Source organism: Microcebus murinus, chromosome X (assembly GCF_040939455.1).
Source record: "Microcebus murinus isolate Inina chromosome X, M.murinus_Inina_mat1.0, whole genome shotgun sequence".
NCBI classification, from domain to species: domain Eukaryota; kingdom Metazoa; phylum Chordata; class Mammalia; order Primates; family Cheirogaleidae; genus Microcebus; species Microcebus murinus.
In genome coordinates this window covers 121,898,568-121,910,807 of record NC_134136.1, presented here as the reverse complement: position 1 = coordinate 121,910,807, position 12,240 = coordinate 121,898,568, and positions in this window count along the sequence as shown.

The window sequence follows — 12,240 nt, the reverse complement described above, 5'->3', positions numbered from 1 at the left end:
AAGGTAAAGGTGACAGTACCAGGGATGTTCCTCTGCTGGGGGTGGCAACGTCAGGGCTCCCATGTTTGTGAGAACCGGTAGCTGTGTGTGTCCAGTGTGGGTGTGTACACCAGCAGAGGTCACAGCGTCTCTATTGTGATCTCGTTTGTTGTAAATTTCAGTACAGTGCAGTTATGCCATAGGTATGTGAAATAATGTGATCAGGACCATGGGCAGTATTTTGGACCACTTGGGGGACCACTGTCCTACAGGTTCCCTCAGTAGCTCTTGCTTTAAAATCCCTTTCTTTCTTTCTTTCTTTCTTTCTTTCTTTCTTTCTTTCTTTCTTTCTTTCTTTCTTTCTTTCTGTCTTTCTTTCTGTCTTTCTTTCTGTCTTTCTTTCTGTCTTTCTTTCTGTCTTTCTTTCTGTCTTTCTTTCTGTCTTTCCTTTTTTTATTTTTTTGAGACAGAGTCTTACTCTGTTGCCTGGGCTAGAGTGTCATGGTGTCAGCCTAGCTCACAGCAACCTCAAACTCCTGGGCTCAAGCGATCCTCCTGCCTCAGCCTCCCAAGTAGCTGGGACTACAGGCACGTGCCACCATGCCCGGCTAATTTTTTCTATATATGTTTTTAGTTGGCCAATTAATTTCTTTCTATTTTTAGTAGAGACAGGGTCTCGCTCTTTGCCCAGCTGGCTTCGAACTACTGACCTTGAGTGATCCTCCCTCCTCGGCCTCCCAGAGTGCTAGGATTACAGGCGTGAGCCACCATGACCAGCTGCATTCTGTCTTTCTATGATACTTGCTGCTGTAGGATGATGGGGTAGGTGGAAAATCCAAGCAAAGCTATTTTGTAATGTCCATTGTTGTATTTGCTTTGTGGTGAACTAGGAGCCTTCATCTGATTGTGTATCTTGTGGCACATCCCTATGCTGTAAAAGCTGTTGTGTTAACCCCTCAGTAACATTAGTAGAAGGTGGTCCCTTGCATGGGTAAGCTGACAGCTGCCTGTATAGGTATCCGCCGTTGTTAAGGCATATTTAATGATTCCTGCAGCTGCAGGTAGAGGTCCAGCGAAATTGATTTGCCAGTTCTGATATAGCCCTTCTCTCCACCAAATTTCTCCTTCCATTTGGTAGCCCCAGTGTCTACAGTTCTGGTACCTGGTATAGTCTCTAATGACTTTGTTCAAATGTCTCTCTGCTGGGTCAACTCGTTTATTAACAATCCATTTTCATAATCCCATCATGCCCAAATGCTCTGACTTCTAATGTGCCCACTGATAGAAGGGGTAAGGTGGCTTGTCCCAAAGGCCTGGGGACCCCCTCTCCTTCAAAGCTTTACCTGCTTTGGTGGTTTGGTTAGTTCATCTTTGATTGTATTGTGCCTCCTCCATGTCTTGTTTGCTACGAGCCAGGGTATGGTGCACCAAGATAGGTAGAGCAAGGACCAGTATGGCATTTTCCCCCCACATCTCCTTACTCCAAATGTCTTGGCCTTGTATTTTTAGTTCTGATTTTGCCAAAGCCTCAACTACATAGCCTATTAACCTAGACCAGGAGTCAGTAAAATACTTTGGGAAAATGTTTGTCATGGCCATACTCTATTGCTAGGAGTATTGTATGCAGCTCAGCCCGCTGAGCACTTCAGTCTGCCCCCATGTGGACATCAGATTGTTTGAATAGGGGCGATAGGCTGCAGCTGTCTGTTTTCCGCCTGCCTTATTCCCTGTGACCACTCTATCTGTAAAGAAAAAGCATTGCTTTTCTTGTTTTGGGAGCTCTGACGGCCCTCCCTCTGGTCCCTGTTGAGCAAGGGGCGGAGGCATTTCTGGGGTTTGGCAAGTTAGTCTCACTGGCAGGCTGTGTGGCTATTTCCTCATGGAGTTGTGACACTCCAGTAGGGCCACATTTAGCTGGAGCCTAAACTCTAAAAGAAATGGTGGATACCATTACTAGTTTAACAAGAGAGTCCCTGTTGCTGATCTGATTTTACAGAGAGCCTTTTCCACTGCGCAGGGCATAATAGGAATCTCGGTCTGTAGGGTAATTGGCTCTGCCACAGTAAGTGCCTCGGTAAGTGCCCAGTCCACCGCCACGAGGTGCCTCTCTAGTGGCGAGCGCCCTTGGGCTGAGTCTGGAGCGGAGCGGCTTACAGCACAAGCCTGTGGGTAGGTGTTCCCCTGTCCATTTGCTCGTGAGGCTCCAGGAAGCAAATCTGCAGGTGGTAGAAACTTCTAATTGTAAGTCCTAGCCTCCGGGCACATGGGAGAACTGAAGTAATAGCCTCCTTTAGTTTATCTAGTGCCTGTTGTTGCTCAGGTCCCCACTGAAAGGTGGAAGACTTACAGGTGACTCGACAGAGTCTAGCAAATATCGGAAGTGACGAATGTGTTAGTACCAGAGTCCAAACATTCCTACCAGATATTGGGTCTCCTTTAGAGACGTGGAAGTTCGGAGCTCTAGAAGCTTGCCTTTTACAGGATTGGGAATCGTTTGCCCTTCTGAGTTTCAAATGCAGCCCCCCAAATTGAACAGACCATGAGGGACCTTGTACCTTACAGGGGCGGGGTGGGGCAGTTGCCCATCCCCTCGCAGTGAGGTGTGCATTCACAGGTGCGATGGCCTGTGAGACGGCATCTTGGTCAAGTCCAGAGAGCAGGATGGAGGATGCCATTGGTAAGACGCCACAGCCAAGCTCTGGTGGGGGTATGGGGCAGGTGGCCAGGCCTGTGGGCAAAGCCTGTGCACAGTCGCAGGGCGACCGCAGGAGTCCAGAGGCAACTGGGAAATGGTGTGCCGCTGGTCCTCAAGGAAAGGCAACTGTGGTGACTCTCCTGTGAAATTTTACCTGAAGAGAACATGTCAGCCGAGTCTATACTCTAAACTAGGCATCCTCAAACTATGGCCCGCGGGCCACATACAGGCCGCCTGGCACATTTATCTGTGCCTCCGGGTGTTTTTGCTGCCACTGCCTGTCCTGCTTAGCAGCCGACTCGTCCCGGGCCCACAGTGTGCACTCTCCAAGGGTCTGAGGGACAGTGAACTGACCCCCTGTTTAAAAAGTTTGAGGAGGCCGGGCGCGGTGGCTCACGCCTGTAATCCTAGCACTCTGGGAGGCCGAGGCGGGCGGATTGCTTGAGGTCAGGAGTTCGAAACCAGCCTGAGCAAGAGCGAGACCCGTCTCTACTATAAACAGAAAGAAATTAATTGGCCAACTAATATATAGAGAGAAAACCAGTCGGGCATGGTGGCGCATGCCTGTAGTCCCAGCTACTCGGGAGGCTGAGGCAGAAGGATCACTTGAGCCCAGGAGTTTGAGGTTGCTGTGAGCTAGGCTGACGCCACGGCACTCACTCTAGCCTGGGCAACAAAGCGAGACTCTGTCTCAAAAAAAAAAAAAAAAAAAAGTTTGAGGAGCCCTGCTCTAAACCATTCAGCCAGGTTATTTTGAATGCTGTTCGTTCAGGCGGCAATATCTGGTAGAGGTGCCCTAAAAGAGGAATGGCCCTGTTCAACGCTCCATAATCTGGACTTAGTCTCCCTTGCTAGTCGTGGCTTTAGGCACGGGCCATACCAGGGCCCCAAAAGGTGGTATGGGAGGCGTTGGGACCCTCTGTAACTAAGCCAGCCAGGAAAGGCCTCGCCTTAGCTGGTTCTGAGGTGCACTGACCCCTACATCGGTAGGGGAAGGTTAAGCAGTTCCCACTGGCAGCACCCACCAGTAGGCCTTAGGCTTGTTCCCTGAGGTGACCTGTGGACTGAGAGGGTCCGCTCCGATGCTGGGAAAAGGGGTAACCAGGACAGAAACATCTTTTAGCAAAACTGGGCCAATTTAATAGTGAAGTGGGTAATTATGTCTTTAAGTGATCCTCCTCCCTAGCTCATCACCCCCAGGAGAGGTCCCTTTAATGCACAAATGTCTCCTGGGATGAGAGAGATTTGAGTCCCCATGTCTGACAGAGCCAGCCCCTGTGGTTTGTTTTTGGAGCTTAAACCAGTCAATGTGGCAAAGGGCGTGGATCTGCCAGAAGGGGCCTCTTCCATGACCACTGGATCCCTGTGTGGGGGCTGGTCCCTGCCACTCGTAGGTATGGGGCAGGTGCTAAAGGTGAGGCTGGTGTGGAGAGGAGGCTGCTGCAGGTGTAACCAACCCTAGTACACATCGTTTTGTGCCACTGATTTATCAGGGAACATCAGATTTGGGGTCTTCTTGTCCCTTAGGGTCCAGTATAAACTCTTTGGTTCATCTCAGGTTCATGCTTAAGCAGAAGGCTGGCTGTAGGAGGTTGGTTTGGACTGGGGGCGAGGGGCGGCCTTGCTGTTGGTGTCATTGTGATTTAGGCCAGGTGGGGTATTTACAGAATTACAAGCAGCAATTGGCTGTGAGTTTGTCGTTCATGAGTTTCTATTAAATCCAGGCAGCTATTGCCTCTCGAATTGTTTTAGCGTTAGCCATCGCTGACAGTAAACAGGACTTATCCTTGTCAGGAGCCCCCTGAGAAACAACTGTGTGGACTCAGGACTCACTTCAGATTTGCCAAGTCATCAAGCTGTGCGCCATCTGTCACCACTTGAACATCCCCAGTTGATGGAGGAAATCTTTGGCCTCAGCTAGCGTTTTCTATTGACAATCTGCCCAGGAGGTTGTGAGGCCTCATGTAGGCTGGGCAGCTCTCCAAGCCAGAAACATCCACACCAACGAGCGATAGGTGGACTTTGGCGCAAGGTCTCTGGGGTGGGGGTGGGGTCACTCCTGCCCTCAGCACTAATCGTATGAAGCCGTTAGCACTGTGGTCCCCAAGCCCTGGGCCACAGACCAGTACCCATACATGGCTTATTAGGAACCAGGTGGCACAGCAGGAGGTGGGCAGCGGGAGAACCAGGGAAGCTTCACTTGTGTTTACAGCCGCTCTCCATCGCTTGCAACGCTGCATAAGCTCCTCCTCCTGTCAGATCAGCAGTGGCATTAGACTCTCATAGGAGCGAACCCTACTATAATCTGCGAATGTGAGGGATCTAGGCTGCATGCTCCTGATGAGAATCTAATGCCTGATGATCTGAGATGGAGCTGAAGCGGTGATGCTAGCGCTGGGGAGCGGCTGCAAATACAGATTATCATTATTAGCAGAGAGGTTAGACTGCACAATAAATGTAATGCGCTTGAATCATCTGGAAACCCGCCCCCGCCCCCCCACCGTCCATGGAAAAATTGTCTTCCATCAAACTGGTCCCTGGTGCCAAAAAGGTTGGGGGCCGCTGCTTTAGCAGGGGTGCCACTTTTCCGTCCTTTACTGCAGCAGCAAAATATTTCACTCCAGCCCGCATTAGGTGCAGCTGGCTGTACATTGTCAGATACGTTCTCTATAGCCAGGCAGCCCCTTTTCATTTGGTCCCTGGGCAAGGGCCTTATGGAGAGACAGGCACTGAAGGTGAGAGAGAGGTTGCGTCTCCTCCTCCAAACGCGAAATGGCCTCTCCTTCTCGACCCTCCCTTCTTGTCTCTTCTGTCTTTTTGACTTCGCAGGTGGTTACCAGCAAAGGAGAGGGTAAATTGTCCTCACCTCTCTCCTGGTGGTATTGTGCCGCCTGTTCCGCTAGAGGGCGCCAGTCCTCCTCTCCAGGGTCGTCCGGGCCATCTTGTCTCCCGGGGACGGTGGGCTCTCACCTCCTCTCCGTGGCATGCCAACTGCTTGTACAGGCATCTTCCTCACCCGTGCACAGGGACCGGCCTCAGCCTGACGTCTCTGCCTTAGCTCCTTTACCTGCCATAGTGATCCCCAAGGATAAGGATATCGTCTCGTCTCAGAGTACCCCAAATCACTGGCCTGGCCACAGGGAGCTCCTCCCACTGCAGCCGATCATGGGGTCAGGGTAGCCCACGCCTGGGTCAGAGGTGTGTACTGCTCCCCCTTTTGTGTTCATGCCCACGGTGTCCAGCGCTTGCCTACTGGGGACCCAGGTAGGCATGCTGACCTCCTTCCCCAGGCAGCTCAGAACCTCTGACCCCAAAAGTCAGTTCTAATGAGGTGGATTTACTCAAATATTGGTGCTAGTACTTGGCCAGGCTAGTGAGGCACACGGAAAGAGCACAGAAAATAGCGTAACGCAGCACATAGCAGTGCTGTGCCAAAGAAGCGGTGGCATGTTCCAAATTTCGAGGCTTGGCACTTGAGGCCATCCAGGATTGTTTTGTCAATTGATTGTCCTGATGACTGGGTGGCCCCCTATCTATGACATGACCACTTCCAGAAATCCTTCCCTTTTACTAGTTTCCACTTGTAGATGGTTTGAGCGATGGGGGTGGGTGGGGAGCGGGTAGGCAGAGGTGCGGGGGATAGGGGTGTGGTGGGGCGATGAAGGAAAAGCAATGACCACAAGGTGGCAGTAGCACAATAAATTCTATTGGATGATGCTTTCAAAGGTTTGCTTGCTGGGGAAAGTACCTCACAGCAGGCATTTGTGCAGAAGTTATGGCCTGGAGGCAGCTATTCAGAAGGTGAGAAGAGCAAAGGGAGCTGCTGGGCCATTGAGTGTGGGGCCTATTTGTCTAAGTGCTGTCACTCAGCAGCAGTAAGTGTGGAGTCTCTGTGTTAGCTCTGAGGGGTGGCAGCAGCTTGGGGTATTTTATAGCCTGGGGCTTATCTTATCTATTGTCAAAAGCTGTAGGCTCAGGTTTTGTGGGGATGAAAAGCAGGTAGCCTCTAAGTAGCTAAAACTCTGCTTGTTTCTTGTTTGGGCTATTTATAAAATAACTGGATATGTAACAATTTGTTTGGTGCCAGCAGGATTTTGAGCTGAGGGGTCTCAGCCTGTAGTAAAGAAATAAACAGCTTGGGGGCCAATACACAGAAGCCATCTTTGGCTCAGTTCTTTAACAGGTGAATGCATAACCCACCCTATCTGGTCCTTCGGAATTCAGGCATAAAAGTTTAAATGTATAGAGTTATAGTTTCTCATTTGGGGGTCATCTTTGCTTCTGGTATTTGCAGTTATAGCTCATTGCGTCGGGTAGTGCTGTGGTTTGAATATACCCCCCAAAAAGCATGTGTTGGAAATTTAATCCCCATTGCAACAGTGTTGAGAGATAAGGCCTAATGGGAGGTGTTTAAGTTATGAGGGCTCCACCTTCATGAATGAATTAATGCTGATCATAAAAGGGCTTCAGGCTGTGAGTTTTAATCTCTTGCTCTCTCTTGCATGCACTCTCTTACCCCTCCACCTTCTGCCATGGGATGATGCAGCACGAAGGTCCTCACCAGAGGCAGGCCTCTCAACCTTGGACTTTCCAGCCTCTGGAATGGTAAGAAATAAATCTTTGTTCTTTATAAATTACCCAATCTCAGGTATTCTGTTACAGCAACACAAAATGGGCTACAGCAGGTAGGTAAAAAGAAAGTTGTAGTGATGTGGGGAAGAATCGTATAGTTGTACCAGCAACTTCCCTAGACCTTGTCTTCCCAAAACCCCTCAGAAAAATGGAGGGCTCTATCTAGTGGGGACTCTCCCTTGGCCCCCTTTATTTTAAGCATGAGCACACATTCATGAAGGGGTATAAGCCAGATCTTCATTCTTTTGTCTCCCCTATTTTAGACAATTGCCCATTTCAATTCTCTATCAAACCAGTACTCTGAAGGTGATATGCAACATGATAGATCCATTTGATATGATATCTCTTTACCCACTGCTGCATACTATAGGCTATAGTGTTCTTTGGTCTGAAGAACTAGAACTCAGTGGTCCAAATTGCTGCAATATTTTCTCTTCCAGTCAGAAATAATATTCATTTCAAATAATACATTCAAATAAGAGAGAGGCAAACATTTCACATAAAGTTCATTCACATTTTCACTCATACTTTCATCTTAGGCTCATCAACCATTACATCCTCATATCCTCCCAGTACAGCTGCAGCCCTATTAGAACTTAACCAACAGATTTTGGTATAACTGAATTGGACTCCTATGTGAAGGAGTCCCAGAAATTTCTTCTCCACTCTGGTAATTTTACCCACACATGTGCACATGGCAGGGTCAAGCTAAGAGACTGTGGCCCGTTCATCAATTCTCTTCTTGATTAATTTGCCAAAATATCACCCCCAGCAATCTGATGTCAGTTTTCCCATTGTTATCTTTGCCTTCTGGCTTTTAAAATTTCCTCAAACTATGGAGAATAGAGCAAATTTCTTTAGGGCCCTTTAATGTTGGGGAACCAGCAGGTGGTCTCTCATTGGTCCACCAAATCTCCAATAATGCTGTATTAGCACCTTGGTTTTGGCCCCATCAATGTCTGCCTTAGGAATCCCATTTCTTTTTCTTTTCTTTTCTTTTTTTTTTTTTTTTTTGAGACAGAATCTTGCTCTGTCACCCTGGCTAGAGTACAGTGGCATCATCATAGCTCATTGCAACCTCAAACTCCTGGGGTCAGGCGATCTTCCTGCCTTAGCCTCCCAAGTAGCTGGGATTACAGGCACATGCCATGACATCTGGCTAATTTTCCTATTTTTTAGTAGAGCTTGGGTGTTGCTCTTGCTCAGGCTTTTCTTGAACTCCTGAGCCCAAGCAATTCTCCCACTTTGGCCTCCCAGAGTGCTAGGATTATAGGGTGAACCACTGTGCCTGGTCATTAATCCCATTTCTTAATAGCTGTTTAAAGATTTCTACTCTGTTTGAGCAGGGCAGCTGCTGTTTCATTCCATGGATGATTTGGTAGCTATTCAAGCATCAGAGGTTTATCAACTTCCACCCCCTTATCCTTCCTTTTCTCAAACAACACCTCTGCCATATTTCAGTGAGTCCAGGCCATTATAGTGAATACCACCTCTGATGACAACTATGGCATCTCCGAGACCACTCTCAGGTTGGATGATTCACTAGAAGGACCCACAGAACTCAGAAAAATGGTTGTACTCATGGTTATGGTATGTTACAGTAAAAGGAGACCAATTGAAATCAGCAAAGGAAAAAGGTGCATAGGGAAGAGTTTAGGTTAGGAGAAACCAGTGCAAGCTTCCAGTTATTCTCTCCCAGTGGAGTTGCACAGACAGCACTTAATTTTCCCAGCAATGATGTGTGACAACACATTTAAAGTATTGCCAACCAGGAAAGCTCACCTGATCATTGGTGTTGAGGGTTTTTATGGGGGTCATTCATGTAGACATGGGATGTCTGTGTGACTGACCTTAGCTACTTAGTCTCTAGCCCCCCATTGGTTAAGCCAGTACTGTATGGCCCAAAGCTCCAGACTTAAAAAAAACAACAGGCATTTATCATAACTCAGATCATTATCATAAACTATCTGGTATGTTCCAAGGTCTTGAGTATACAAAGGCACTCTTATCAGACAAGATATTCCAAGGGTTCAAAGGTTATCTCCCAGGAGCTGATCAAGGACCAGTCCTGAACACGTTTGGAATGTGCAGGATTTAGGACACCTAGGCTTACTGTGTTAATTCTTTACTACACAGGAACAAACAAACATCTCACTAGGGGCTGTGTATCATTTTCTACTCCTGTTTAGAAAGGAGTCTTCAGAGAGACCAGGCTGACAAGTATCTTTATTTTAGAAGGTGTAAAAATGTTGCCTCTTTACATAAACATCTCTTTGAGATCCTGTGACCCAGCAATCCTATATCTATTTCTAGAACTTCAACCTAAACCAATAACCATGAAGGTTCACAGAGCTTTAACTTTATGAACCTTCATCATGGGTTTGTTTTCAATACTAATAAATTGGGAATAATCCAAATTCCAAATTCCAACAATAGGGGATCAGGGAAAGAAATTATGATACCTCCAAAGTGTGAGATGCTATGGAATCCTTAAAAGGAATGCTACAGATATTTAAGATACTCATGAGATATAGCAATGAAATGCCACACATATCCCTAGGATTGAGGTCTATATTAGTGAGACACTGATGGTAGAATAATTTTAAGAGGTCCAAGTTCAAGGTCAGACCAGAGGGGCTGTGTTTATTCAATAGTAAACAAAGGCTTTGGTTCTAGTTCAGACCTTATGGTACATTAAGTAGCAGAAGCTCAGAACTGAGATTGGGTCAGAGCAGCATAAATGGTAGAAAAGTTAACAGGTATCAAAATTTTCAGTCTTTCAGAGGGGTGGGCATTAATTTTGGAACTGTTAATAAGTGCCTGAGTTCACAATAAAAGCAGAGGGAAATTAATGGAAGAGATCTCAGAGGTCCAGGCTTTGAGATTTAGGCTGAAGAGTTTCTGATAGTGGAAGAGTTAAGATCTGCCTAAGTTTTCAATGAAAGCAGAGGAGTATAATGGGGAAAGTATTAGCAGAGGCCTAGGATTTGACATCTAGATTAGAGAATTATTGATGTTGGAACTGTTACCAGAAGGGTTCAAAATGTAGACCAGATGGGCATTGATAGTAAAAGAGTCAATAAAGACCAGATTAATTGAACTCACAGAAACAGAGAGTAGAATGGTGATTGTCAGGGGCTGGTGAGTAGGGAAGACAGGGAGATGTTGGTCAAAGGGTACAAACCTTTAGTTGTAATATAAGTAAGTTCTGGCAACTTATTTAACTGTATTATATTATATTCTTGAAATTTTTCTAAGAGAGAGAAGATCTTAATGTGGAGCGCGGTGGCAACGCCATTCCAAGATGGCGCCCGCTTCCTGGTCAAACCCTGCTGTTAGTCTGACAAACAAGTGCTCAGCGCATGTGCAGAGTTTGTCTCCTCCCTTCCAAGTGCCTTATCCAATCAGACAATGCCCAGTGTACTTACTGCCTTTATAAGCAGCCGCCGAGAACGCCTCGGCGTCTTCCGCATGTAACCAGTTAAGCAATCCCCATTAAAGCGCTGTCAGAAGAACTCCGGTTGCCGCGTCTTCCTTGCTGGTGAGGCGGGCGCGACATCTTAAATGTTCTCATCACAAAGCAAAACAAAAAAATGGTAACTAGGCAAGGTGATATATGTGTTAACTAACTTGATTGTGGTCACTACAAAATATACATGCATATCAAATCAGCATCTTGTACACCTTAAATTTATACAATTTTATTTGTCAGTTTTGCCTCAGTAAGGCTTGGGGAAGAATTAAAAAATAAAGTAAATGAAAAACTTAAAAGAAAACAGGTTAAGAAAATCAGAGCAGAAGGATAAAAACAGGCCCAGGTTCAAGTTAACACCAGAGAGTCATTGATGGTGGAAGAGTTAACAGAGACAAGTGTTTGAGTTCACAAAGGGGTTCACAAAGGAAAATTTTTGATGGGGTGAATGACAGAGGCATAGATCTGAATAGCCATGATGGTGAAATAGTGGAAGAAGCCTGGGATTGAGGTCAGACCAGGGGATATTTGTGGTGGGAGAGTTAATAGAGGTCCAGGTTGAGGTTACAGCAGAGGGGCAGTAATGATGAAATACTTAACAGGGGCCTGGAGTTTAGGTCAAACTTGGAAGTTATTAACGAGTGAATAGTTAACAAGGGACTCAAGTTGCAAGTCAGAACAAAGCGGCATTGATGGAAGAAGAATGAACAGGGGCCCAGGCTTAAGGATAGGCAAGAGAGGCTTTGATGTTGGCATAGTTACAAAAGACATAGGTTCCCGTTCAGAATATTGAGCAGCACAGATTGTATAAGAGTGAATGGAAGCATAGGTTCAAGGTCCAGAAGAGTGGGTCATTGATCATAGGATAATTTTAAGAGGCCCAAGCTAAAGGTCAACCCAGAGCAGCACTGATGGTGTAACATTAAACAGAGGTTTGAGTTCTAGTTCCTGAAAGGCTGAATATTAGAATGTTAGAATATTTAACAGTGGCCCAGATTCATTCAAGATCACACTAGAAGGGCATTAATGGAAGAATAGTTAACCAACATATGTGTTCTAGATCAGAGTAGAGGAGCATTAATAGTGGGAGAGGTAATAGATATCCAGGTTCAGTGTCAGTCTAGAGAGAATTTGAAGGCAAAAACATTAATTTAGGCCTTGGTTTGAGAAGACATTGATAGAGGACTTTGTAACAGAGGCTCATGACTTTAGATCTAGACAAAATGGGCACTGATGTTGAAAGAATTCACAGACATAGGTTTACAGTCAGACCCGGAAAAAACTCATAGAGGAAGATAAATCAGAGGCCTGGGATGTGAGATCTAGACCAGAAGGTAATTTGTAGTGGAAGAATTAACAGAGACCTAGGATTGAGGTAAGACTACAGAGATATTAATGATGGAATAGTTAACAAGTACTTGAGTTTGAAGTCAGTTCAGAGAGGCATTCATGTTGGAAGAGG